Source organism: Dermacentor andersoni, chromosome 9 (assembly GCF_023375885.2).
Source record: "Dermacentor andersoni chromosome 9, qqDerAnde1_hic_scaffold, whole genome shotgun sequence".
Classification (NCBI taxonomy): domain Eukaryota; kingdom Metazoa; phylum Arthropoda; class Arachnida; order Ixodida; family Ixodidae; genus Dermacentor; species Dermacentor andersoni.
In genome coordinates this window covers 123869694-123883904 of record NC_092822.1, presented here as the reverse complement: position 1 = coordinate 123883904, position 14211 = coordinate 123869694, and the positions used below count along the sequence as shown (strand labels likewise).

Here is a 14211-nt window from a genome sequence, read left to right as displayed (position 1 = left end):
TTACAAAAGAGATATACAGGCTTTCAGGAGGACAGAAGTTAACGGGGAGACACAGCGATAATGCTAGACTGATAAATATATATAACTGATTTGCTCAAGCAAGCTGAGTGACTGTTTGTTGCCGCCCCGTTTCGAACGGGAGGCCAATATTTTATTATCATCAATGCGACGGTGCAACCCACGGGGCATCGAGGTTTCGCCGCCCTCCTCCCTTCGCGCGAGAGGTTCGACAACCGGCAACGTACTTTCGCCTCAGGCCAAGGCCCGTATTGTGCGCGATGGGTCCGATGGCCGCATACTCGCACGCAAGCGAAGGGGTAGCGGCGCGTGCGCTTGCCGCTGCATCTCGCACAGTGACCGCAGCGTCGTGCTCTCTCTCGCGACAAACCAAGCATGCGATTTCAGCTGGTTTACAGCGTTTCTGGTGCTGTTTCACAACCGCTTTCCTTCGTGTACTTCGACACGTTCGACGTAGAGACTCGCGAAATATGTCGAAGATGATGTGTGGCTGGAAGTGATTGCTCGAGAATATTGCCCCTTAATACAAGTGACATTTCCTCTCTGTGCGCCACCTTGACTAATGCCCGTTGGTGAGCCTGGCGAGCGCTTGTTATCGCTCACGTGGTTAGCGTTTCTTATCCTCGTGCGCCGTTTTTGCTTGTCGTCTCGTTAAAGCTTCGCCTACACCGATTACCATAGCGCGTAGGATTTGCCTTCTTTTACTCGAGTCATTTGCCACGCGGCATATGTGGCATACGCCTTGTCCTTATTTTGAGCTGTCCGACTGCTATGTAAGCTGCAATATATCAATCGTACTGCATAAAACTAATGGTGCCGCTCCTTGTGAGGACCCGAATTCCACAAAGTGGACGGGTGCGTGGCGGAGTCGGTTTTTCTTGACTTGCCAGTTGTGCGGTGGGCTGTTATTGCTAATGAAAACAAATTTATTTGTAAGCAACAGCTGCCTCTAATTAATCAACTTGTTGCAGAAAGCTGTCTGCGAATAACAGCTTGGAGACTCATCTAAATTATCAGGAAATGGCGCCGATCGTCTTATTAACACATGCAACTTGAACTATTCCTTGGTGCTAAGCCCACACCATAGGCCAACTACACTGGGCGAAATTTGTGATAACGGCCCATTCGTGATATATGCGTTTATAAAGTAATTTCCTAGGCCAATGTAGGTTCAAACACTCGCGCACGCAATGCACTGGGTACTGTATCCGTCTCCCCAACAGTGGGCAGAAACCCCAGCAATGTTGAGTTAAACCCCTTCACTAAGGTGGAAGACACCACGTTGTAGAAAGCAGACCATGCCAGCCCGAAAAACTATGAACACATGCGTCTGAGTGTTTTTCTGGCATACTACACATGCATTCACCCAAAACTGCATGGCGACTAAACCAGCCAACTTCACAGCTGGCGCCACTGCTTACGCAATAAGGCATCGGTGAACTGCATAAGGAGGTCTCGGAACATTCTAAATGGCGGGGCATTCGGGATAAGCATACATGGGCATAATATCTTCTGCACACAGCCGGAATATTCACTTCCAACCCCTCTGATTGCTTTAACGCTTCGAACAAGATAGTGGATAGACACCCCTCCCTGCCTCCTCTAGCGCCTCTCTCACGAAATCTATGAATTTTTGTCAACTAGAGGTGCAGTCTGAAACAGGATAGGGCGGCGGGCAGAGGCGCATGTGCCCGACGGATTCCATGTCTTCGTTTTTTGTTTCATTTCAAGCCGTGGGAAAATGTTGCTTATTTGCCAGCTTTAGAGTTTTGCAGCTGACGAGACGTATCGGCAGCCTGCTCTGAGCTGAGCGGCTTGGTAGTTGGAAAAGTGATCATAAAAAATTAGAAAAAAGCCTCGGCTACCTGACAATCTAAATTATTCGACACGAATAAGCAGTGCTCGTGCAGGCGGGTGGAATTCTGTAGAAAAGTGTAGGACCAATACTGAAAAGGAAACTGAGGTCTCGCACAAAGCCACCGTAGCAAGAAAAAAACAAGGAAAAACAAAAGACAGACGCAGCGGTTACTTATAGCAAACGCACGAAAACTTCACAAAATTAATTAGGGGGGGAGGGGGCAGCCTACATCGTCAGCCCTCGTACGTCAGCTTTAGTTGCTGCACTACTGCAACTTTAAACTCATATCGAATTGCGTCTGGTCTGTCTGTTACTGTTTTGGTAAGTTATTTATTTGTCTAACTTTCGCGTATTCGCCATGTAAATTAGGGGCGCATCTTAACACGTTTATGTCCTGCTCAAACGCGACGTTAACGCCAGTGGGGATGATTTATCCTCAATATAAATACTTATCAGGACGTCTTCTTCACTTTCAGCTCAGCACAGCTACATTTTTAGTTCCTGTCTGGTCAACAAGCACTAACGTCAGCGCAGTCTACGCGGCAAATTATTAAATACATTGCTTTAAACGTAACCTATTTAGAACAAACGTTTATGCACAGATTTAAAACGGCAATACTTATTGCTAGGCGCATGTGATAAAAGACCATAGCAACGTGTAATGAATCTCGGAAAGATATAGGGGGCGAATATTTTCGACTTCTGCATTGTGGCTATGATATTGTGAGAATGAAATTTTTAAAGCGATTTTTTTGCGGACTATTCCGCGTTTCCAGTCGTAGAGTTTATCTCACTTAACAGGACTAAAGAGGAAGGTCTGAGGGGAAGCCCACTCTAAAAAAAAATTATATACGAAGTACCGACGCTTTTCGCTATACAAGAATGCCTTTAGCAAGCTTTCGGGAGGTGGTGATGTGTGGCACTGTGTTACACTACGTGCTATGGGTCGCGCTATCCTTACCACCGTGCCCTACCCGTACACGATAGCCAACTGGTACGTCGGAAACCACTTCTTCAAGGACCTGTTCGGAACCCTATGTATCGTGTGCGGCCAGCTGAGCAACGCGGCCGTCCATCGTGTCGCAGCTTCACCTGGGGAAATTGCATTTTCTCTGCATATAACCTCACATTCCCAGAGAATGTGACTAAGAGATGCGTGATCCCTGCCGTATAGTTTGCAGTTGTCGTCTGAATAGATTCCCGGATATACCCTCCTGAGATGGACGTGGTTGGGGAAGGTCTTGGTTTGTAACTGCCTCCAGTCTGCCGATTGGGCGCGGTCGAATTTGGGGTTAGGGGGTGGATAAACACGCCTGAAGTTATGATAAAATTTTGTAATGTCAAAGTAACTGGTCATTCTGTACGTCTCTGTCCATGCCTCCGTTGGATTCCCAACCCCAACAGAGGAGCCTTCAACGCGGGCGCGGAATTCGAGACCTCGCGCAACGTGGTGGACCTCCTCGTTGAGGTTGGGTACGGGGGTATCGGGGGACGTGTGAGCCGGGAACCATATGATATGTCGTTCCTCCGTCTGCTCGGAGGTGACATAGCATGCCTTTTTTTTAGATGTGTTAGACTGAACTATCTACTGGATCAGCCGAGAAATACTAGTTAGACATCCACAAGAAATCGCTGTCAGTTCAGCAGAAGAGCTAAATACTTTAAAAAGGACAGCAGCGTTCCAGAGTACGGTAGGAGTGTAGTGACCATCCGTCACTACCTTGTACCCGGTTCGCAGAAATCCAGTTTACTTCGCCTTGCTCACCTTAGGGGTCATTGACCCCTGATCTTTCTTGGGATCTAGGTGGCTGCCTGAGTGGAGCGCCACCATAGCTGCTCGGCAATACTATTTTTGAGTAAATCCGGTCCACTGTCCGTTCTCAACCTGTCAAACGGTGTGTTCCTTGCCTCCGCTAAACCGAGCTCCGAATAGGAGCAAAGCGTTTATAAATGTTTAGGCACGCATGGATTACAGCGACGAGAGAAGCTTTTTCAGTGCGTTAGGGGGAGGGGGGAAGGATATGCCAAGAAGGACACGGCCTTGTCGTAGGGTCTGTAGTTTGATGCCATTCTCAGCTCTCTCGCCTCTTAGAGTTGACGAGCAGGGTTCAGAAATAGTCCTACAAAAAAGATGTACAACAAACGCCGGCGTTGCGGAATTGAAGGGGGGAGGAAATTGTTTCCAGATTATGTCCGGACGCAGGGGGGGGGGGGGTCGTGACAAAGTGAGACATTGCTATGCAATAGGGTTTGGGGTGGGGGGGAGGGAGGATGAAGAGCAGGCACCAGTGCAAACATGTGCAATAGTTGTGCGTACTTATTCGGGCGTGGTCGCGCGCCTATCTTTTCAAACATTCCTCATCTAAAGTTGCCCCTCTGGAAACCCCGTTCATATTATATACTTCTCGTTTAAATATTTTACTTTAATTAACTGTAACAAAGGCGCCACTTACACATTCGAAGGCATCTCACTGCACTAAATAAATTAACACATCGGCATTCAACTCATGGTGTTTGTGTTTCAGTCCAGATCACACATTTGCACCTTCAGTAGAGGTTGTGTGAGGCCTTAATAGTGACCGTGCGTGACCTTGAGCAAAATAAACACCTGATCACTGCACATAAGCTTCGCTTCGTTTAGAGGCGAACATGGCGTTGGGTTAGCGCAACATAATTTAAGGCTTAGAATCTGTTCCTTTTTCTCGCATATTCGAACTTGATTGTCCGCATACTTGAGGCGCTGGCTGCGAAACAGTTATGTGTCAGCTCTGTGAAACAGCACTTTATACAGTCTGTACAATCATTCTTCTCTACATTGACGCGTAATGCCTTCCTACTGGGCTCAGCTATTGCGAGAAGTAAACGACTTAGTCAATTTTCTCAAATAATGTTTGGCAGCTAACTTCAACGAGGAGGGCAGAGAACAGCGATCGTGCTGTGTCCCCAAATAAAGTTGTCCTACTCTTCTCCATCTATCCAGGGTCCGCACTATTGTAGGCAGAAGACATCTATTGTCATGCAGCCACAAAACCCGACAGTTATTGTCTCCATGCACATAACGACTGCCGCTTCATCTGTATGCAGCTCTTTGTGATGTTTTCTAAGCACGAATTAAAAAAAATATGCCGGTCGTCTCGTCCTGTTCTTGTTTTGCTTTTTGGAAAGAAAAAAAAAGAAAAACGCCATCTAGACTGCTATATACGTATAGAAAGAAGTACCTGATCGCAGCATGAGCTATGCACATTGTTCCTAGTCGGACAGGTCTGTTACATACATATATGTGACGCAAGCAGGAGGTTGCGGACGGAGACAAAAATGGTCGCCCGAACACTGCCTTTATTCTTCGTCTACTTCTTTCTCCACTATTCCACCGTACGGTCCTATTGTGCGGTCCATCACACGCTTCCGCCTGCCACCGAGATAATCGTAGGTACAAGGGGGGATGATACCGTCACAATGTCCTCACATATGAACGATGTCCGTCTGGCAGTCCGGTGACGTTCAGCAGAGCTCAGGTGGCCGAGGCTGGTTGTTGCGCTCCGGACGACATCTAAATGCGCCGAAGCACGTGAACACTGATCGAAGTACCTGTTGAGCTCTTGATACAACTGAGTAAGATCGAAGTGCCTTGCAGGAGAAAGAACTATGGTTTTACTTAAAGCTAGTGCATGTGGAATGAAGAATGCGTGGACTTCGGTTGATTGCTATCACTGGAGACCTACGGTTGCATGAAGTTGGCTCGCTACTGGTGGCTGGACATGTGCGTTGTCTGGAACGAGTGCACGTTGCACTAAGTTTTTCATGTGCCATTTGTGTTGCTTTAGTATGCCAGAAAATTGCAGCTGTCCTATTCGTCGTTGTTTGCGCACTTGTGGCATTTGTCGTATCAGGCAAAGTCTTGATCTGTGGCGTTGAAAAAGTTCTTGACGACGGTCGTTTGTAGGAAAACGACATAATTGCCGAGTTCTTCTTCGGTTCAGTCGACTTGTGTGTACATGTATTCCTTTGTATTGCATTTTTCGTTTCGATGGCGCTCCTTTTCGACATCGCGATCGTCTGGGTCGGACTCGTCCTTGCATTAGCCGAACATGTTCTCGGATTTGCTCGGACAATGCTTCCTGCTGTGGCTTGTCTGATGGTGAGGTCCATGTGCGAGGTTCTTCAGAAACCACATGTAAGGCTGCTATCCTTGTGCCGTCGTGCTGAGAGGAACACTTCTGTTAGTTGGCAATGTGTGATATCCGGTGCCCTCGATTGCAATGTCAGCAGTTTTTGGCGTCTGGTGTGCGCGAAAGCGCTTGAAATATGCAAAGCAGCTAGAAAGCCATGTGTCAGCTGTTCATCCGCTGTTGATCGAGGTAAACGCTCTATGTCCCGAAGTGAACTTGCGGAGTTAGTGGTTTGATTGTGGTGTCGGGGTGGAAAATAAGATGGCTTAATTTGACTTGTTCTGTTTATTGCATCCATGCAGCCCGAAATTCCAGGTGGTCGATTATTGGACGACGACGCAGTATATGTGACAGCACCACGGGCTTCTAGGGATACGTCTGCCTCTATAGAAGTTGAGGTTTCATTTGGGAGCGAAACGATTCTGCGAAGACACACGCCGGCATCAGCTTCATAGAACAGTCACTTGACTTGAAACCAGGAAGTGGGTCGCACTTACAAGACGCAGTGAACGCATCTCATTCATTAGCGATGGCAAAAGTACGGTAATGGGATGAAGACGCACATATTGCTGATACCTGCACGGTAGTGAAACTTGATGGAAGGTTTGGCCTTGAAGAAAAGCAACTTGGATATCGCTCAGAGAACGGACGATTTACTTTATTCATTTTGCCTGGTGAAATAATAGTAGGCATGCGATTTTGTTCCGTCTTTTTGGGGGGATCACTACAAGAGATAGTTGTCGACAGTCTAGTAATACGTGGTTTTGGTTCGCTCTGATGACGATAACTACATGAAAACTGTGGATGACTGCAGCGACCCAGTTGATATGTCCCCAGCTGGTGGATTATAGGCGGATCTGGAACGTATACTTGAAATCGACTGATCATCTCTTCTTTGATTTCCTCCCACGAGTCATTGATTTCAAAGATGTACGTGAAGTAGAACCGACATGCTTCACCGGTGACGTAGTCACTGAAGTTGGCGACCATATCCTGTTCCAACCATGATGCAGCAGACGCGTGGCGCTCGAGGAGGCGAAACCAGTCTTCCACGGGCCCACCGTCCGCTTATCCGGTGTACTTGAGTATGTCCAAGGCTTGCGGCGATGCGGTCATGATGGTGGTCGGTGGTGAAGCTGTGTACTCTGGGTTCACGCCGTGGTGTTAAGTACTTGCATGATGTGAGGCCATGATGAAGTGGCTGCCAGGTCTTTATGACGTGACGCGACCAGGAGTTTGCGGAGGGAGACAAACAGGGTAGCCCGAACACTGCCTTTAGTCTTTCTCTACTTCTTTCGCCACTATTGCACCTACGGTCCTATTGTGCAGTTCGACACACGCACACACACACACACACACACACACACACACACACACACACACACACACACACACACACACACACACACACACACACACACATATATATATATATATATATATATATATATATATATATATATATATATATATATACTTGTGAGTAAACACCCACGAATGGCGTATATTGACAAGATAGGCAGAGTTAGACGCGACGGCCTTGATCAGCTGAGCGCCTATCGACGAGATTCAGCTAGCCAGCCGCACTTCGTCCCCCTCGTTCACCTTCCCTTGGATGCCCCCCTATCCTGTTGAGGCGTAAACCCACTACGCACGTGTCACATTTCCCTCCGCGCAGACGAAGCCTGCCGGTAGAGTCAAACAGGCTGTCGAGAAATAAAGGACTTTAAACGGGTGACATGCGAAATTTCTGTCTTTGCTGACCATCGGCCATTTGACGTGAGGAGTGCTATGCGGTAGGTTAATTCGCTGATACGATCATTAATCACGTAGGCTCCAACCTAGTGGCCCAGCAGTTTTTCGCATAATACACGTTTTCTGGTTGGTTTCCAGAACCACACTAAGTCACCAGGGTCATATATCACGTGTCGGCCGGAAGCGCTTCCGGTATGACCGGAAGCGCTGTATCGCGAAAATAACTGCAAGACATTCTTGCTGTGTGACGGTGTAGTTTCGCTCAGACTTATTTAAAGAGCGACTCGCATAGGTGATGACGTGTTCTTTGGCGTTGACGCGTTTAATACGGACAGTGCCGATGCCAATACCGCTAGCGTCCGTATGAACTTCTGTGGGAGCCGCATGGTCGAAGTGTCGGAGAATGGGGTGGGAGGTGAGAAGACACTTCAGCTCACGAAAACTAGCCTCACATTCAGAAGTCCATTGAAAGGCAATGCCCTTCTGGAGGAGGCTAGTCAGCGGATACGCAATGTTGGCAAATCCACGAATAAACCGGCGGAAGTACAAGCAAAGGCTCAGAACACTGCATAGCTCTTTCACATGGCGAGGTTGCTTGAAGGCTTCCACGGCAGCAGTCATCACTGTATCTGGTCGTATACCGTCCTTATCCACTAGATGGCCCAGAACCAGTATTTGGCGCTCTCCAAAATGACATTTCTTCGAGTTGAGCACCAAACCCGCTTTTCCCAAGCAGCCTAGCACAAGATCGAGACGTACGTTGTGCTGACTAAACGTGATCCCGAAAATCACTACATCATCTAGATAGCACTTGCATACTTCCCACTTTAAACCACGCAGGATGTTATCCATAAAGCGCTAGAAAGCTGCAGGCGCATTCCAGAGTCCGAACGGTATCGCATTAAATTCAAAAAGTCCATCTGGTGTTACAAATGCTGTTTTCCCCTTGTCTGCCTTGTGCATAGGAATCTGCCAGTGCCCCGACCTCAAGTCAACAGACGAAAAATAAGACGCTGATTAGAGACAGTCGATAGCATCATCAATACGCGGAAGAGGATATACGTCCTTTTTAGTGATGGGGTTCAGGCGGTGGTAGTCAACATAAATCGCCATGTACCATCTTTCTTCTTAACCAGAATCACTGGCGCTGCCCATGGACTACAGCATTCTTCGATTACATTCTCATTCAGAATTTCGCGGACTTGGTCGTTGATCACCCTGCGTTCCCATGGTGAGACTGTACGGCTTCGTTCGCAAATGTTGGGCAGATCCCGTATCTATGCGATGGTTTATACGAGAAGGAGGAAACGATGGTGGCCTCTCTTGCTGCGAAAAGTCAGAGTCAGGCATGCTTTAGCAGAATATTCGCCACTTCGTGACGCTTCCTAGTGCTGAGTGACTTGTTCACCATAGTCAGAATGGAGGAGTGCGCAGCAGGGCATGCATTAACAAAATGGCGTTCATCCGCAGAATCAGGGTCCTCTGTAAGAGTGGCGAGGGACAGCACTTGATCTTCATGGTAAGCGGCAAGTTTCAGATCCTGCGGTAGTATTGCAGGTTCATTGGAACAGTTTACAGTCCATAAGTTTGTGCGTCCCTGACCAATGGACAGTGGGCAATACGGTATCAGCACATTCCTCTTGATTCAACTCAGATGAGCGGGATCCACGGTAGCGTGAAACGTTCGGTTGGTGGTGGGAAAACAGGCGACTGAAACACACGTTGCGGATAACGGAGGCACAACTGTATCCCTGGATACACAAAGCACACTTTCATGACACAGTGGGCCTTACATAAGCGCAGCAGAAAAGCTCCTACCTACACTGATTTATCCCGTTCTGCGGTCGACATTGGCACCACAAAGTTTCAAAAAATCAAGGCCCAGGATTACGTCATGTGTACAATGAGGTAGAACAGTGAAATCTGCGTTACATATTTGACCACCCAAGGTAACGTCTACATTGAAGAGTCTGATAGGATAAAACAACTCCCCATTCATTCCGCGAAACGTATTGGCACGAAACATCACTTTTCGCCCTAGGAGGCTTTTAAAGGCAATACTCATCACTGAAACGGTTGCTGCGGTGTCCACTAAGGTCATCGGTGTAATTTCGTCGATTAATACAGACACCTTATTCTTAAACCAACAAATGGGTGGAGGTACCCCTGTTGAATATTGTCCAGCGACCTCACCTCAAACGGCCGCGCTGACTATTTTTGCGGAGGTGGCAAGGGATAGCGACGCAGCGGGAAGGCCAACCGGCTAACGTAAGGAGCGGGTGTCAAGCTGTGATCGGATGTTGGAGAACGGTTCCGCAGCGGCTCCGGGTGCTGGTGAGGCAAGTTTCCTGGATATGTGTGCGATGGCGAATACGTTTCGCCAAGGGGAGCGCGGTACCGCCTAGACGTTGTCTATCGGTCTAACCTCGGTGGTTGGCGGCGATTGCAGTACGTGGCAATGTGACCCAAGTCGCCACAGCTATAACACACAGGTAAACTACGATCGATGAACTGCTCCTCGAAGCGCTCAGCCGTGGGGGGTCGTGTAGCTGAGTAGAGCAACTCAGCCTGCTGCACAAGAGGAGTGGTCGGTCTGCGTGCAAACCTGCCGGGGCGGGGTGTTCTGCAAGTTTGGTGTTCGGGCGTAAATGTGCCCTCACGTGGCCATGGAGCTCCCCTGTGGTTGACGTCTGTGACACATACCGACGGCTGCCATGGCGCTCCTGTAGAATTGGCGTCTATGGCACATACCGCCGGTTGCCACGAAGCGCAGGGTGTTGGAGGTGCCATTTGTTGTGGGTAATAAGCATCAGGTTGTTGCGTGACGTCGCGCGCAAGTACCTGCTGTCGCAGCAGTTCTTCGCACACGATATGCCGTATAGCAGACGAAAGATCGGCGGACGGGCCCTCATCGACGCTGGCAACGGCTGCCATATTCGCCAGGCGTCCAAATTTTGGCGCAATGCGACGTGTCTTCAACGTTTCAGACGTACGGCAATGATGTACGACATCTGAGACGGAATCAACGTGTTCCCTATTTATAAGGAAACTGTAGACATCTTGTTCAATTTCTTTGAGGAGATGTCCGACTCAGTCTTTCTCAGACATCTGTGAATTGACTATTTTGCACAGCTTGAGGATTTCTTCTATCTATGCAGCGCATGCTTCTCCAGGAGTTTGATCTCTTTGAGCTAGCGTTCTCTCCGCGCGTTTCTGTTTGGCGTAGGAGTCGCCAAAACACTTCTGAATTTCCTCAACTAAGCACTCCCACGTTGTTAGGGAGGCTTCGTGGTTTCGATAGCACATCAGCGTTGTCTCACTCAGAAACAGTACGACATGTTCAAGCTCAGTGACAGAATCCCAACGGTTGTAGCGGCTCACCCTTGCGTAGTGCGTCAGCCACTCGTCCACGTCCTCGCCCACTTTTCCCACGAACGAGCGTGGTTCCACGTATTGCTGCAGAGGTCCAACTGGCGCTGACATATGAGCAGGTAAAACTAGAGCTGGTGTTCGTCCACCTCCGTCCTGAGCCATGACAGTAATGCAATACGCCGTTAAGCTTCAGAAATCAGTGGTACTTCGAATGTAATATGCAAGTTCATGATCCAAGGCAGAGTATTGATGTATGTATTCGCTCAGGGGGTTTAATATGTTTCCAGAACTCGGCTTTTCCGACCTGCAAACTTCAGCGTAAGAAAAGCAGCTCAGCGCAAAATGAAGAACGCCACTGCGAAAACATTACAAGAGCGCGCCACTTGAGGGCGTTCCTTCATTTCACTCAAGTCCCTTAGTAACTGTGTTTAACAGATTAGAGTGACAAAATAATATGTGGGGCACTGTGCAGACGGTATGGCAGTTGACATAAAGTATGACATAAAGAGCAATGCTAAGTCCGCTTCGGCCCACCAAGAATGTCACAAAGAGTAACTTTGATGTGGTGTTGCTACAACAGCGCTCTAAAAATGAGGAAGGTCGGCGGAAGGGTGACACAAAGACTGTGACATTGCTTTGTTGCTCAAGCGATGTCTTCAGGCACTGTCTAGCCCTGTTCGTGACACTGTAGCTTTGCGGAAGCCTCCCTTATACACGGCAACAAACACGTGCACACAAGCGACAAAGAGCTCTATTTCGCCCAAAATAGCATCCCGGCGTCTTTTCGCGGGAACAATAAGTAGACCTGTCATTGCAACTTCCACCGATGACACCAGTACAATCGTTACATCTGCAGTGAAACGCCTTCAGGCGCGGGCACCTACGTGTGCGCAGTTGCTAAGCTCGTAGTTACTTTCTTAGTTCCGCCTTCAGGCAAGGACTTGTCCCAGTACCAAGAATAGCGCACCGACGTCCGTTATGCCAACCAGCTGAGAGACAGTGCTGTGGCTTTCGGCGTTTCTCTACAAGCTGTTGGCAAGTGCCAGGCTGGGTTCACCCAATGAAAGGAGTTTTGGCGTTCATTGATAACATCGCGGACGCTTATGTCAGTAAGTATATCACTGCGTACCGCAGAGAGGCTTCAGTATTGCCGCACTCAACGGGCCTGATGATGGAGACGCTTCAGTTGTGCGCAAAATATATCCGCCAGGAAAACGTACGGCTTCTAGTCTAATGGGCGAGCAACCGAATGTTAACACTCGTGAACTTCATATATATATATATATATATATATATATATATATATATATATATATATATATATATATACTGCCACGCTAACTGGGCTGCAACGTTAAGTTTGTGGTGAGCCTGTCACCGCAGAGAAAAAAGAACGCAGCGCTCGTTCCTTACCGTGTGTGGAGCATAACGCGGCAATAACGTATTTAACGTATTTAACGTGTAACGTATTTTTCTTTCTGGTAAATAAAATTGTTTGATTGATTCATTCATTAAATAGTTGGCATCTCCTAAATGGGCACGTTGCATCCAAGTAGCAGCAGCAATGCCTTTCGGGACATTACGACTTCCCTGCCTACCACGCATTAATAGGCATGGTAAAGCAGAGAGTTGATAGTGTGCAGGCTCACTCAGTCATAAAATGAAACGGAGCGTTATCTTTATGGATTCTAGTTGCAATAAACTTGCCTGAGCCCATGAAGGATCTTGTTGTCGATGTGCTTCCTATGAAAGAATGGTTAAAACAACTCGTGCTGCCTGGAATCTGAAGCTACATGTAGGCATTCGTGAACGTTGTGGTGAAGGTTGAAAATAGCTGGCATTAGTGTTGTTTGTTTAGCGTGGACTCAAACGGTATATTTGCCTGAAATGCATTATGTGCATTTAAGAGAGGGCCGCTTTGTTTTGAGTTTGATTATGAGCAAGCTCTATTAAATGCCGTGGTCGTCGCTTGTGCCACAGTTTATATTTTTCGCAACATGTAGGGAGTCATGGTAATGAAGAGGGTAGGAAGAAAGCTGCTATAAGGTAGCTTGACTGACCTAACCCTTCAGCCCAAAAACCGCGAACTTCCTTCGAAGTCTGGGTTGTTTCGCTCGAATAGTCAAGTCGATTTATCAAATACATAACGCGAGCCAATAACTGTTAACTGCTTACCCGTAGTTTCCTTGTGACAAATATATTCCGCGCAGTTGTTGCTGCTAACATGCCAGGGATAAACTTCAGTGATAGATATTGCTGATGAAAAGAGCGGAATTTTCTCTTCTCAGTCTACTGTGTCTTGTCAGCGTGCTTTGTGCATCAGGTTGTGTGGCTATGGCCTGAATATGCGCTTCGACTGGAGTTTTTTCACACTTTCCGCTTTTTAGGAACGGTATTTGCAAGTTCAAAACCGCTGCTATTTGGGCCTGTTGGGTTTACAGTGGTAAATATATTCAATAGCGCAGGTACGTGAGAAGAATACCATGAAAGACAGAGAGGTAAACGCGCTCTGTCTTTCATTGTATTCTTGTCACTTACTTGCGCCATTCAAGTTCCTTTACCATTGTATGCGCAACATTGATTTGTTTGATGGTCCCGCAGCCGATCGTATTGGGAGTCGAACCCTGGCGAGTCATGTGCAATGGAATATGTTTTTTACTTTTTACCAAAATGCCGTCACCCCCGCTCTCTGCTTCCCCATTCCACTGTGAAGTTAACATGCGGCAGCGTTAGGCTACTGGATGATCATTCAAAGTAACACTGGGAGTGCGTTGAATTCGGGGGTGCAACGAAGGTCGGCTTGACCCTTACGATAAATTTTAGCTGCATTTTGAAAGTGTTTGCTGGAACATCCGTTATGTCAAGCTCTCCATACCTTCTTTCCGTGCCAAATACCCGGACCCTATCTATATTGTGTGGATTCAAATGGCAGGTGGTTGCGAATAGTTAATCTATAGGGAACGGCTAAAGGGAACAAGATGAATGGACGAAAACATATTCCACGCGAGTGCGCCTTTCCATTTCTCATCTTACGTCATT

At 47.7% G+C, this 14211-nt stretch overlaps 1 protein-coding gene across 2 annotated transcripts in view; it reads left to right on the top strand.

Moving 5' to 3' along the window:
- The window catches only part of LOC126529736 (uncharacterized), a 396708-nt gene that overhangs the window by 355725 nt on the left and 26772 nt on the right, over nucleotides 1–14211 (top strand). The gene's annotated exons all lie outside the window — the stretch shown is intronic.